Raw genomic sequence first — 15,781 nt, 5'->3', positions numbered from 1 at the left:
AGAGAGCTTGCACCATTACAACTGAAGACCTGTTCTTGTTAATACAGATGTGGTCAGTTTTTATGGAAGTTAGATAGCTAAAATTGGATTAGGGAATTTTTTTGCAATACAAAATGTGTGTGCACATGCATGTGTGCATGCATTCCTGCATTGGAGTGTGTGAGTGTTTCAAAAAGCAGATCCCTGCACTGTAAAACTTTTCTGTAATTTCAACAGTAAAACACTGTAGAACAGTTAAATACTGTATATGTGTTTTACAACATTAATACTGTAGGTTGCACTGCATTATGGGTAAAATGCTGAAAAATACTGTTATTAACTGTATTGGAAGCCTCCTGTAAAAATGTTTCTAACAAACTGTATTTTTTTAAAGTAATAGCTTATGCCTACTGTAGATTCAAATGATCAGTTATTATTACCTCATGCTGTCGGGTGAGATGAATCTCAGACTATTTTAGTAAATCTTCTTGAAGCAGCTGTGAAGTGGAAGAATATTTTTAACAGCTGCTGGGTAGGTACCTTGACTTGTTTATAATTATCTTTCTTGCTAATGTTGAATTTCTTTTCTTAGCTAACCTAACTAGCTAGCTAGTTAGCTCAAGTTGACACAAGTTGACACAAGCCATTTCAGTCTGTTCTGTTCTTGCTGTACAACCTAGTAAATATCACCTAGATAATAACTGACGGGTATGTTTTCACCAGTACTACAGACAAATTGGCTTGATTGTAGCAGTTCAAAAGATATGACCAGTACTCTTTTCACTACTTTAAAACATTACAACATCCCTCTCAATTTACAGCAGGGATGTTGTAATGTGTTTTTACAGTTAGGAAAATAGTACTGTCAAATATATTACTGCATCTCTGCTGTAAAGCCAATTTACAGTATTATACTGGCAACTCTGGTGCCAGTATAATGCTGTAAATTTACAGCGAAAAGTTAGTTGACTAGCTGACTCTGGATCAGTGGAGTGAGTCATCCTCAGCAGTTCCTCTGAGAGAGACAACCTCCTGTTAAATGTAATATCAAAATGTAGATTTACGTCTATTACGAGCGGGCCAAGAACAATACATAGTAATGCTTATATTGCCAGAAAGAGTAAAACCTCACCTTTCTCTATAAAAATAGTCATGCATTGCTGAGCACTAGTCACTTTTGAGGACACAAGATCAAGTATACAGTACAAATATGAGAAAAATATTAAATAAAGAAATGATATTGCACAAACGTGGGAAAATAGGGATTGAAATGCTTTCTGAATATATTAACAATCAAATTCTAAACAACTTACTATAATTGTTCACCATTCTTATACTGTTACTGTATTAGAACTTCAGCTTTAAGCACAAGGGGATTTTGTCCCTCTGACCAGCAAGAAAAGGTAGTCTTGTTTGAATTCAACAAAATTCTGTTGTATTTTTTCATGTTGAGAGCTCTAAATCCATCTGAGAATATAACAGCAAGATGGGCTTGTGCTTCCGTTTCATATGTTGTATTGTAAGCGGGACTGCGAGGTTCACAGCCAGGGGAAATCGGTTCTTTGTCTAGATAGGGCAGAAAATGTGACATAGGTGTCAGATTTCACATACTGCATCTCAGATATGAGTGGAAAGCGGCATGCGAAGCGGGACCAAAGCTATCACGGAGGGCACAGCAATTGATGTTGCGCCGTTCACAGAGCGCTCTGTACATAAAAATGTTGGTCGGAACCATTCCAGAACCGCTGAAAGTGAATGGAGACTTTCCTGAGTAGATGACTTCACACCCCCAGTGGGATAGATGTATTTAATGTAGATAGTGAAACAACAGGGGAGTGTTGTGTACTGTCTACATTACTTTCTTGTGTCTACTGTCTACAGACAGCTAGACACTAATGGAGTTTCAGTGCCATGAAGTGTTAGTTAACCTTGATACACAGGAGAGAAAGGAGGGGGGGGTAAGAGAGAGAGAGAGAGACAGACAGAGAAGGGGGTAACGCAATATAGATAGTACTAGAGAGAGGGAGGTGTAGGGAGATAGTGCTCCAGAGATCATTTCTATATCACCTTATCGAGTTGATGATGTGGCTGCGGCAGTGGTAGGTGTGTAGTGTGTAAGTGTGTGAATGCCTGTGTGTGTGTGTGTGTGTGTGTGTGTGTGTGTGTGTGTGTGTGTGTGTGTGTGTGTGTGTGTGTGTGTGTGTGTGTGTGTGTGTGTGTGAGAGAGTGAGAGTCAGAGTGAGTGAGTGAGTGAGTGAGTGAGTGAGTGAGTGAGTGAGTGAGTGAGTGAGTGAGTGAGTGTGCAGAAGGTAGTGTTGTGCCTCCAGTAGATTTGATTGGGTTTAGGGTTCAGGACAGACAGTTTCAGGCAGCGCTAGCCGAGCTAAGAAGGAACTCCTGCTTAGAATACAGATTGCTTGGGCATTTTCCCAAACCTCTCCTCCTCATCTCTCATCTTACTCAGTGCTTCAATCTCCTCTCCTACTTGAGCAGGGGCATTGTGTGTTTTAGATGTGGGCTGACTGGGCTCTGTCCTCAGAGTAGGTCTCACTGCTGCAGTTTCATTGTACGTATAGCTTCAAAGCTTCTCCTTCACCTTGTCTGTGTCTCACTTCTAATTCATGATCAAAAGGAGCCGAAACACAAAGCATGACAGCATATCTGCATTCTATATTATTCAACTAGTGAATAATATGGTGAATGTATGGCTCAGTGGTATGTTACATACAGTAGATATGCAACAACTAAAGCCTTCTACAGATGTCAGATCTTAATTTGATCACTTTTGTCACTAAAATGTTTCCTGTGCATCAGGAAGAATGTAGAATGATGCCGGAGGGGATGGTTGATGTTTTACGTGCTCCTAACCAACTGTGATAATTCGTTTTTCCGCATTGTTTGTAACTTATTTTTTAAACTTATTTTGTACATAATGTTGCTGCTTCTGTCTCTTATGACCGAAAATAACCTCTGGCGATTACCCACCTCAAACTGGAAGAAGTGTTGCGATATGTGTTAGAGGTAGGTGAAGGAGTCAAGCGCAGGAGAGCAGAGATGTCCAAGTAGCGTCTTTAATAGGCAAGTCCACAACACAAGAAGGTCAGGTACAATACCAAAACAAGAAACCGCCCACGACACAAGAGAACACAGTACTCACGGAAGGAGGAAAACGACACTCCTAAACTTATACATACTCAGTATAAACGTAAATAAACCTGAGGCGCAACCTCAATGAGCAACATAACACGTATAATCCCTCACAAACCGAAGCAGGCAACAGGGGTAATTATACACACAGAAATTAAACTAAATGAACCCAGGTGTCAAAGAACCAAAGACAAAACAAACGTAAAAGGAAAAAATGGATTGGTGATGGCTAGTAGGCCGGTGACGCCGAGCACCGCCCGAACCGGGAGAGGAACCACCTTCGGTGGAAGTCGTGACAGTACCCCCCCTGACGCGCGGCTCCCGCAGCGCGCCGACGCCGGCCTCGAGGACGACCCGGAGGACGAGGCACAGGGCGATCCGGATGGAGGCGGTGAAACTCCGTCTAATACGTCCTCCACCGGCACCCAGCATCTCTCATCCGGGCCGTACCCCTCCCAATCCACGAGGTACTGAAGGCCCCTCACCTGACGTCTTGAGTCCAGTATGGACCAAACTGCATACGCCGGGGCCCCCTCGATGTCCAGGGGGGGCGGAGGGACCTCCCACACCTCAGCTTCTTGAAGCGGACCAGCCACCACCGGCCTGAGGAGAGACACATGAAACGAGGGGTTAATACGGTAATAAGGGGGAGCTGTAACCTATAACACACATCGTTTATTCTCCTCAGGACTTTAAATGGCCCCACAAACCGCGGACCCAGCTTCCGGCAGGGCAGGCAGAAGGGCAGGTTTCGGGTCGAAAGCCAGACCCGGTCCCCCGGTGCGAACACTGGGGCCTCACTGCGGTGGCGGTCAGCGCTTGCCTTCTGCCAACCTTTGGCCCGTTTAAGGTACCCATGGGCGGCCTCCCAGGTCTCCCTCGAGTGCCTCACCCATTCGTCCACCACCGGAGCCTCGGTCTGACTCTGATGTCACTGGACCAGGACCGGCTGATAACCCAACACGCACTGGAAGGGCGATAGGTTTGTAGAGGAGTGGCGGAGTGAGTTCTGGGCCATCTCTCCCCATGGGATGAACTTCACCTACTCCCCGGGCCGGTCCTGGTAATACGACCGCAGAAACCTACCCACATCCTGGTTCACTCTCTCCACCTGCACATTACTCTCGGGGTGAAAACCCGAGGTAAGGCCGACCGAAACCCCCAGACGTTCCATGAACACCTTCCAAATCCTGGATGTGAACTGGGGACTCCAATCAGAAACGATGTCCTCAGGCACCCCGTAGTGCCGGAAGACGTGTGTAAACAGGGCCTCCGCAGTCTGTAGGGCCGTAGGGAGACCGGGCAAAGGAAGGAGATGATAGGACTTAGAAAACCGATCCACAATGACCAGGATCGTGGTGTTGCCCTGTGACGGAGGCAGATCGGTCAGGAAGTCCACCGACAGGTGTGACCAAGGCCACTGTGGAACGGGAAGGGGTTGCAACCCTCTGGGCAGGTGCCTAGGAGCCTTGCACTGAGCGCTCACCGAACAGGAGGACACATAAACCCTCACGTCCTTGGCCAATGTGGACCACCAGTACTTCCCACTAAGACATCGCACCGTCCTACCGATGCCCGGATGACCCGAGGAGGGTGACGTGTGAGTCCACCAGATCAACCTGTCGCGAACCTCAAGCGAAACGTACACCCGTCCAGCTGGACACTGTGGTGGATTAGGCTCCAAATGCGACGCCCGCTCGATGTCCGTGTCTACCTCCCACACCACCGGTGCCACCAGACAAGAGGCCGGAAGTATGGGAGTAGGATCGATGAACCGCTCCTCCGTATCATACAGTCGGGACAGTGCGTCTGACTTAGTGTTCTGGGAACCCGGTCTATATGATATAGTGGACCTAAATTGTGTGAAAAACATAGCCCACCTTGCCTGGCGCCTGGATGTACTCCAGATTATGGTGGTCAGTCCAGATGAGGAAAGGGTTTTGAGCCCCCTCAAGCCAATGTCTCCACACCTTCAGAGCTCTGACGACAGCCAACAACTCCCGATCCCCCACGTCATAGTTTCGCTTCGCCGGGCTGAGGTTCCTCGAAAAGAAAGCGCAGGGACGGAGCTTCGGTGGCGTACCCGAGCGTTGTGAGAGCACGCCTCCAATCCCAGTCTCGGACACTTCCACCTCCACTATGAATGCTGAAGAGGGATCCGGATGAGCCAGCACGGGAGCCGAGGTAAACAGAGCCTTCAGGCAACCAAAAGCTCTGTCCGCCTCAGCCGACCATCGCAGACAGACCGGTCCCCCCTTCTGCAGTGAAGTAATGGAAGCAGCCACCTGCCCAAAACCCTGGATAAACCTCCGTATGCCACCCCTACTTTTTCACAACCCACCTGATTGGCTCAAATGCATTAAGAAGGAAAAAAAATCCACAAATTAACTTTTAAGAAGGCAAACCTGTTAATTGAAATGCATTCCAGGTGACTACCTCATGAAGCTGGTTGAGAGAATGCCAAGAGTGTGCAAAGCTGTCATCAAGACAAAGTGTGGCTATTTGTTTTACACTTTTTTGGTTACTACATGTGTTATTTCAGTGTTGATGTCTTCACTATTTGTCACGTCCTGACCAGCAGAGGGTGTAGTTGTGTAGTATTTTGGTCAGGACGTGGCAGAAGATGTCTGTGTATGTTTGTTCTGGGTGTTGTGTTTCTATGTTGGTCTGTGTGGCTCCCAATCAGGGACAGCTGGTTATCGTTGTTCCTGATTGGGAGTCATATATTTAGGAGTATGTTTGTCACTTGGGTTTGTGGGTGGCTGTGTTAACACTGCTATGATTTTTGTAAGTAGCCTGTTAGCCTGTCTGGAGTCGTTCGTGTTTATTGTTTTCTGTGTATACTTTCCTCTAAAATATTAAAAAGATCAGTATCCACATTCCTGCTGCGGTTTGGTCAATTCAACACGGCAACAATTATGACACTATTATTCTACAATGTAGAAAATAGTAAAAATAAAGAAAAACCCTTGAATGAGTAGGTGTTCTAATGCTTTTGACCGGTAGTGTAAATAAGAAACAAATAAAATAATAACAGTAGGCTACACCAAAATAAGTTTCCATTCATACAAAGTGGCAGGTAAATTGCCACAATAGAATTGCCATTGTAAATGAGGAAATACATTTTGTTTCTATTGTACAGCTTGTGAAATGGATGAAAATAGATAAATCACCATTAATCTGTTCAAAAAGGACTGAGTTGTTCCCATGATAATTGTAACGGACCAAGGTGTAGCGGGAACGTGTATACTCATCTTCTTTATTTATTTAAAAGAAGGAAAAACAAAAGAAACACGTATACAAAAACCAACGAACGCCACTAAACAGTCCTGTCAGGTGCACAGACACAAAACAGGAGACTACCCACAAATCCCATTACAAAAACACCCCTATACATAGGACCTTCAATCAGAAGCAACGAGGAGCAGCTGCTTCCAATTGAAGGTCAACCCCATTAACTAAACGTAGAAATAGAAAGACTAGAACTAACATAGAAATACACTTACATAGAACATAGACCAAAAAACCCCGGAACACATAAAACAAACACCCCTCTTACATAAGCTCATAGCCCAACAAACCCCGAACCACATAAAACAAACACCCCCTGCCACGTCCCGACCAAACTACAATAACAAATAAACCATTTACTGGTCAGGACGTGACAATAATACCAACCAGAGGGTGAACATACTGTATCTTGAAAGACTGTGATTGCAAGCAGGACTAAGGTAACACCAACATCATATCACCACCTTCCGGAGACACCTGAAACCCCACCTCTTTAAGGAATACCTAGGATAGGATAAAGGAATCCCCCCCCCCCTAAAAGATTTAGATGCACTATTGTAAAGTGGTTGTTCCACTGGATATCATAAGGTGAATGCACCAATTTGTAAGTCTGCTAAATGACTTAAATGTAAATGTAATATTTCAGAGAGCGGTAATGAGGTGACCAAGAATGATTGTGCCGTCGATGTTTGCAATAGGCCCCTTGTTATTCTGTAGGCTACCCATTAGCCTATTCATTGGGAGATAATGAAAGTTGGGAAAACTGATAATAGCTTACTGTTTGTGTTTCCCTCCCTGATTTGATGAGCTGATTTTGGCAATCAATTGATTGACAGATATAGGCCTACTGTAGAACAATAAACTTTCCTCCAGTGTGGATGCTTGCCCCATGTTTTTTGGTTAGGCTATGTATAATGTGTCAATATAGGTATGGTATTTGGTGTGGATGGCCATTACATAGGTGAGATTTCCATTGCAAGCTGTTATGCGCCAGCTACAGTAGGATTGGCCTACTGTACTTTCATTTTGATGCCGGCATTTGAAGTCATCCTTGTTGTGGATTGAAAGCCGGTATTGTGTGGCTTTATTATTTCATTTCGTAAAACTCTCTACGCATTTTAACCTATCCAAAGACGGTTTTGTTAAACTGAGATTCAAACCCATGACGACTCTGGCATAATTATGTGTGTGGCTGTAACCGCTGGACCAGACAGGCATTGATGCGACCAGTAATGGATTCTTCCTATTGCTTGCCTTTAACATATAATAAAACAATTAGTTAAAAAAAGAAAAATACCACAACCTGCAGTCTAAGGTACAGTACAATGTAGGTAACTACAGAACTTATATTCAAATATCTCTTTGTGTATCTCTACCTCCCTTGCTCTCTGTATCTCTCTCCCCCTCTCACTACCCCCTTCTCTTCCTCCCCCCCTCTCTGCACAGCTGATTAGCTTTAAAAACCACTTCTGCATTAATACCTTACTGTACTGCTTTTTAATTAAGAAAGAAGCCAGTTGAACACCATTTAATTAGGGTGCTAGGAGGCATAGGGTAACCATCAGCCATGCACTTCACACACACACAAACACATGCACACATGAAAAACATTCGCCCACACGCACTTCACACTCTCGTTTGATGGCGTCAAACACCTGAACTAGGGGTTGGAACCGGTTCAGGGAACCGAACCAAAAAAAAAACGGAACAAAAAACAGAACTGGGCACGAAAGGGATCTCTAGTGAACAGAACCATTATTTTTAAAGCATGGGAACCGGTTAATAAAGCGCCTGTCTATGCAAAGCACTCACTCTGTCACTCAGAAACTTCTCCTTCCAGTGTCTGTCTGCCAGCTAATTTTCTAGGTTAGTTAACGATACTATAGTTATCACATTTCACATTGGATTTATTAACAACAAAAAGATAAGATATGTTTTGAATTCTGGTGCCACTGCACACACAAGTTTGTTAGCTAGCTTTGGTCCAGGACATTCAACAAGCCTCTGCATTGAGCCAAGTCTCGGACGTTCAAAGTTCCTCCATACAGTATTTTACCACTCCTCCGTAGTTAGGTATCTAGCTACCATATAATGATGGAATTCAGTGAAGTAATGATAGGCCTACTAATATCTTAAACACATTATAATGAACATCATATTATGATGCCAAGCCTCCTCCATATCCATCCCTCTCTCTTGCTCTTTCCCCACCCGCAGCATTTCTTCACATCTTGCGCCCTACACTTGTCTGCTCATCAAGCATGTAAACAAATAGCTTGGCCGGTCCATAGAAAGCTGCTCTATCTGCACTGATTGGTGGAGTAATTTAATGATCTGAATATAAAAACAATGTCGATTTCAGAAGTAAAAAATCTGAATAAAAATTTACAGAAAGGAACGATATAAAGAATATGGTTAGGGACTGTGAAAGTCACAATGTTTGTGGAATTCAAACCAAACCGATCAATGCTGATGAATGAATACATTGTTTGTGTATATCGGTGGGATCCACCAGGTTGAATAAGAGCAAGACGTCCCGAATAACATGCCATGTCATCCTGCCTGACTCCTCCAGTGTCCCAGAGTTCCCCGCTGGGAGTGGACTATAGATTTCCTATCGGAGATAATCTCTATGATCTGAGAGTGGGAGGGACAGACACACACACACACACACACACACACTGCTGATGATTTATTCCAGAGATGAGGTGAGACAACAAGGACACTGTGACCCATTAAAACTCACCACACTGTAGTGACAGCAGCCGCATGTGGGTGTGTGCGCGTGTGCGCATGTACATGAGTGTGTGTGCTTGTCTGTGAGTGAGTGTTTGTGTGCATGGGTGCATGAGTGTGTACATTCGTGACTTTTTGCATGGTACTGGAAAGATTCTCTATGTCAGTATGGGGTCAGAAGGTTTATTTTCCAATTCATTTTTGTTTTGTTCTAATGGTAAAATTGATTAGCATAGTATATATAGTTGCTTGGTAGGGCATGCATGTACTATGAATTTACTCTGTTACATTAAATATCATGTTAAAATGTGTTGGACGTGCACTAACAATACAATTGTCCAATGCTGATTATTCTGCCTATTTGCTTGATCATAAAATAAAAACAATTGACAAAAAAAAGAAAAGAAAGAGAGGTCAGAATGACCAGTGCATTATAATGTACATGATTTATTTAGGGCAACGGTCTGTCTTTTTTCTTTTTCTATGGCCATTTCCATGGTTTCACAATGCATGGCTCCAAAGTGTTAGCCACATAATTAGTTAAGTCAATGACCTCTTTAAGCAGGCGGTACCAAGCCCCCACAGGCCCTTAGCCCTAATCCTGGCCTGCTTTCACATTGACGCTGTTTGGTCGGTGAATCACTGACTGAAAGATACAAGCCCTCAGATCCAGTCATGGCCTCTTCCCAATGTCCAGCTCTCCATCCTTTTGATCCTCGCTGCAGCATGGTAGCCCTGCCGGCCTGGCCAATCCCCATCCTCTAATGAGGTATACGGGGTCGAGGCTTGACGCATCTGGACCAGTTATATAAGAGAGAAAGCGAGAGAGCGAGCTCTGCAGCCCCACTTCTAGCTGCCTGCTTTCTGCTTCCCGCTCTACTCTGCATACTGCAGTTAACACTGCCTGCTGCACTCTTCCCCATCCCTCCATCACCTACCTCTGCTAGCTAGCTACAAACTGCAGTTATCACCGACTGCACTACTCTCTCCCATCCATCTATCTACCATCCCTTCATCCCTCCATCACCTAGCTCTACTAGTTACAACCTTTGCTGCCTGCTCTGCACACTGCAGTTAACACTGACTGCACTTCTCCCCATCCCTCAATCCCTCTACCCCCCAACAAAAACCTATTCTGCAACCTGTGCTCCCTGCTCTGCTCAGCACACTGCTCCTGTTACCACTGACTGCACTCCTCCATTCATCCCTCCATCTCCCATCTTTGCTAGCTACAACCTGCAGCATTGCGTGTGTCAGATAGACAAGCCCCAATGAAGATTAATGGAATTCCAACATTCTTCTAAAACAGAGGGACGTACAGTTGAAGTCGGAAGTTTACATAAACTTAGGTTGGTCTGATGAAACATAAATAGAACTGTGGGCCATAATGACCATCGTTATGTTTCGAGGAAAAAGGGGGGGGGGCTTGCAAGCCGAAGAACACCTTCCCAACCGTAAAGCACCTGGTGGCAGCATCATGTTGTGGGGGTGCTTTGCTACAGGAGGGACTGGTGTACTTTACAAATTAGATGGCATTATGAGGAGGGGAAATGATTTTGATATATTGAAGCAACATCTCAAGACATCAGTCAGGAAGTTAAAGCTTGGTCGCAAATGGGTCTTCCAAATGGACAATGACCCAAGCACTTCCAAAGTTGTGGCAAAATGGCTTAAGGACAACAAAGTCAAGGTATTGGAGTGGCCATCACAAAGCCCTGACCTCAATCCTATAGAAAATGTGTGGGCAGAACTGAAAAAGCGTGTGCGAGCAAGGAGGCCTACAAACCTGACTCAGTTACACCAGCTCTGTCAGGAGGAATGGGGCCAAAATTCACCCAACTTATTGTGGGAAGCTTATGGAAGGCTACCCGAAACGTTTGACCCAAGATAACCTGTTGGGGATAGGGGGCAGTATTTGCACTGCCGGATAAAAAACGTACCCGATTTAATCTGGTTACTACTACTGCCCAGAAACTAGAATATGCATATAATTGGCTTTGGATAGAAAACACACTAAAGTTTCTAAAACTGTTTGAATGGTGTCTGTGAGTATAACAGAACTCATATGGCAGGCAAAAACCTGAGAAGATTCCTTACAGGAAGTGCCGTCTCTGACCATTTCTTGGGCTTCTACACTCTCTTTATTGAAAACTGAGGATCTCTGCTGTAACGTGACACTTCCTACGGGTGCCATAGGCTCTCAGAAGGCGGCAAACCGGTGAATGATGTCTTTGGAGCCCCTGGCTGAAAAACATTAGCGCATTTGGATAGTGGTCGATCAGAGAACCATGTGACTGAGGCGCTTGCACGAGGCGACACCATGTTTTTATTTTTTCGTCTTTGAACTGAAACAGGGTTTCCCGGTCGGAATATTATCGCTTTTTTACAAGAAAAATCGCATAAAAATTGATTTTAAACAGCGGTTGAAATGCTTCGAAGTACGGTAATGGAATATTTAGAATTTTTTTGTCACGAAACGCGTCGGGTGCGTCACCCTTCGTCACCCTTCGGATAGTGTCTTGAACACACGAACAAAACAGAGGATATTTGAACATAACTATGGATTATTTTGAACCAAACCAACATTTGTTATTGAAGTAGAAGTCCTGGGTGTGCATTCTGACGAAGAACAGCAAAGGTAATAACATTTCTCTAATAGTAAATCGGAGTTTGGTGAGGGCCAAACTTGGTGGGGTTCAAAATAGCTAGCCATGATGGCTGGGCTATCTACTCAGAATATTGCAAAATGTGCTTTTGCCGAAAAGCTATTTTAAAATCGGACATAGCGATTGCATAAAGGAGTTCTGTATCTATAATTCTTAAAATAATTGTTATGTTTTTTGTGAACGTTTATCGTGAGTAATTTAGTAAATTCACCGGAAGTGTTCGGTGGGAATGCTAGTTCTGAACGTCACAGGCTAATGTAAAAAGCTGTTTTTTGATATAAATATGAACTTTATTGAACAAAACATGCATGTATTGTATAACATATTGTCCTAGGGGTGTCATCTGATGAAGATCATCAAAGGTTAGTGCTGCATTTAGCTGTGGTTTGAGTTTATGTGACATTATATGCTAGCTTGAAAAATGGGTGTCTGATTATTTCTGGCTGGATACTCTGCTGACATAATCTAATGTTTTGCTTCCGTTGTAAAGCCTTTTTGAAATCGGACAGTGTGGTTAGATTAACGAGAGTCTTGTCTTTAAAATGGTGTAAAATAGTCATATGTTTGAGAAATTGAAGTAATAGCATTTCTAAGGTATTTGAATAACGCGCCACGGGATTCCACTGGCTGTTGAGTAGGTGGGACGATTTCGTCCCACATACCCTAGAGAGGTTAAACAATTTAAAGGCAATGCTACCAAATAATAATTGAGTGTATGTAAACTTCTGACCCACTGTGAATGTGATGAAAGAAATAAAAGCTGAAATAAATCATTCTCTTTACTATTATTCTGACATTTCCCATTCTTAAAATGAAGTGGTGATCCTAACTGACCTAAGAGGGGAAATTTTTACTAGGATTAAATGTCAGGAATTGTGAAACACTGAGTTTAAATGTATTTGGCTAAGGTGTATGTAAACTTCCGACTTCAGCTGTGTCTTCAATGGTTCTCTTGCTGCTTCTTTCTATACATATAAAATAACACCCTGTGCTCAGTAACACACTATTTGTAGTGGTTGCAGTCTACGTAGACATTTCTTCAATAAATGCCTACAGACAGCTGTCAGCTGGGCTTTCAATGGTACCGTTATTCACCATCGTTCTAGTCTTCTCACCATAAGACTAGTGAATAGTATTCTCACCATAATACAATGGGTGTCACACCAGTCTTCGCTTAGGCTCCCCCTCCTGTCCAGCTCAGCCGTTCGGCCCTTCACTCATCAACCCCGGACATGTCTCGTCATCATTACACTCACCTGGTTTCAATCCCCACTCTATCACTGTATATGTACCCCCTCTTCCATTTGTCTTTGTTGGTCATTGTAAATGTTACTTGTTTTCCTGAGAGGACTCTCGCCTACTATTTCCTGAGTACTTTATATTTTGCAATTTGGGGTCACCCAGTGCATTTTTATTTCTGAAGAATTATTTTGAGCATAACAGGGTTTGGGTTTCGTCCCACTTTGATCTATGGTGCTTAAATAAATTCAGTAGTTTTAAACCTGCCACTGCCTCCTGCCTACTCCTCTCTACACCAGTGACAATGGTTACCTTTTTATTGTTCAGTTTAATTAGTTTTATTTTTTTATACAGATTAATTGAAATTGACTTACCTTACTGAAATTCAGTCGCCATGTCACTCAATTATTTGCAGATGATGCGTTTCCTCCTGGGCAGCTCACAGTAAGGGTCTGGTCTGGGCGGGCTCTCGTCGTCTTTTGGTCAGACGGGAATTTCCCTCATGCTTCATAAAATGTGCCACTGGATTTCCTCTCAGACCCTCACTGGAAAGCTCCACAGGCAGAATCAATCATCCTGTTCGTTGACGCCAAATTGTTGTTGAAATTCTACACAGGGACACTTTAAGTCAATCTTAAATTAATCATTGTTTTTTAACAGCAAGCTGGAGAGGTCACAATCAAACTTAGATGCATAAAGTACCGGTCTGAAGTGAGCTCCACCGGAGCAGTCCCGTTACTTCTCTTATATACTGCTTACACAGACAAGTTATATATGCATGATTTAGCTTATTCATCATTCACAATTAATTCAGCATTAATGTTTGGTTCATGCATGTGACCGACCAATACCTCATGAGGCTTCTTCTCTCTAAGCTGAGACCTTGAAACTGAGATATCCCTTTCGTTCTCAAAACAAGGTTCTGGGCGTACTGCCAAATTGCAGATACTGATAGTGAGTCAATAACTTGCATGAACATAGAAATGGGTTATTAGAAAAGCACAAACACAGAACACAGAAACTGGTTATTAGAAAAGCACAAACATAAAATGTTCCATCACACAGTCATACGCAGTACCATTGCCTGTCCCGGTCTGCTAACTGATATCCCCGGTCTGCCAACTGCTTGCTTGCTAACCCGGTCTGCTAACTGCTAGCTTGCCAGCCCCGGTCTGCTAACTGCTAGCGTGTTTAGCCCCGGCCTACTAACTGTTAGCTTGTTAGCATTGGCCTGCTAACTGTCTGAATCGCTGTGTCCCCAGTCAGCCCAACCACTCACTGGACCCATATGTTCACTTGACTATGGGTCCAGTGAGTGGACCCTAATATCAATATGCCTTATCCATTACTGTCCTGGTTAGTGATTACTGTCTTATTTCACTGTGGAGCCTCTAGCCCTGCTCAATATGCCTTAACCAACCATGTTGTTCCACCTCATCATTACCACCTCATCATTACTCAATGCCTAGGTTTACCTCCAATGTACTCACATCCTACCTTACCTTTGTCTGTACACTATGCCTTGAATCTATGCTATCGTGCCCAGAAACCTGCTCCTTTTACTCTCTGTTCCGAACGTGCTAGACGGCCAGTTCGTATAGCCTTTAGCCGTACCCTTATCCTATTCCTCCTCTGTTCCTCTGGTGATGTGGAGGTTAATCCAGGTCTTGCAGTGCCTAGCTCCACTCCCACTCCCCAGGTGCTCTCATTTGTTGACTTTTGTAATCGTAAAAGCCTTGGTTTCATGCATGTTAACATTAGAAGCCTACTCCCTAAGTTTGTTTTACTTACTGCTTTAGCACACTCTGCCAACCCGGATGTCTCAGCCGTGTCTGAATCCTGGCTTAGGAAAACCACCAAAAACCCTGAAATCTCCATGCCTAACTATATCATTTTCTGCCAAGATAGAACTGCCAAAGGGGGCGGTGTTGCAATCTACTGCAAAGATAGCCTGCAGAGTTCTGTATTAATATCCAAGTCTGTACCCAAACAATTCGAGCTTCTACTTCTAAAAATTCACCTTTCCAGAAACAAGTCTCTCACTGTTGCCGCTTGCTATAGACCTCCCTCAGCCCCCAGCTGTGCCCTCGATACCATATGTGAATTGATTGCCCCCATCTATCTTCTGAGCTCGTGCTACTAGGTGACCTAAACTGGGACATGCTTATCACCCCGGCCATCCTACAATCTAAACTTGATGCCCTCAATCTCACACAAATGATCAATGAACCTACATCCTGTGGCGTTCTGCATTAGCATCGAATAGCCCCCATGATATGCAACTTTTCAGGGAAGTTAGGAACAAATGTACATAGCCAGATAGAAAAGCTAAGGCTAGCTTTTTCCAACAGAAATTTGCATCCTGTAGTACTAACTCAAAAAAGTTCTGGGACACTGTAAAGTCCATGGAGAATAAGAGCACCTCCTCCCAGCTGCCCACTGCTTTGAGGCTAGGAAACACTGTTACCATCGATAAATCCACTATAATTGAGAATTTCAATAAGCATTTCTCTGCGGCTGGCCATGCTTTCCACCTGGCTACCCCTACCCCGGTCAACTGCCCGACACCCTCCACAGCAACCCGCCAAAATCTGGACCCATACAAATCAGCCGGGCTAGACAATCTGGACCCTCTCATTCTAAAATGATTTGCCCGAAATTGTTGCAACCCCTATTACTAGCCTGTTCAACCTCTTTCGTATCGTCTGAGATTCCCACAGAAT

At 43.9% G+C, this 15,781-nt stretch overlaps 1 protein-coding gene across 2 annotated transcripts in view; it reads left to right on the top strand.

The window, feature by feature from the left end:
* LOC115152435 (LHFPL tetraspan subfamily member 3 protein) overlaps positions 1 to 15,781 on the top strand; it is a 73,892-nt gene that overhangs the window by 13,674 nt on the left and 44,437 nt on the right. The gene's annotated exons all lie outside the window — the stretch shown is intronic.

Source organism: Salmo trutta, chromosome 17 (genome assembly GCF_901001165.1).
Source record: "Salmo trutta chromosome 17, fSalTru1.1, whole genome shotgun sequence".
NCBI lineage: Eukaryota > Metazoa > Chordata > Actinopteri > Salmoniformes > Salmonidae > Salmo > Salmo trutta.
Note: the sequence above shows the minus strand (reverse complement) of the source record. Positions and strands in the feature narration are given on the sequence as shown.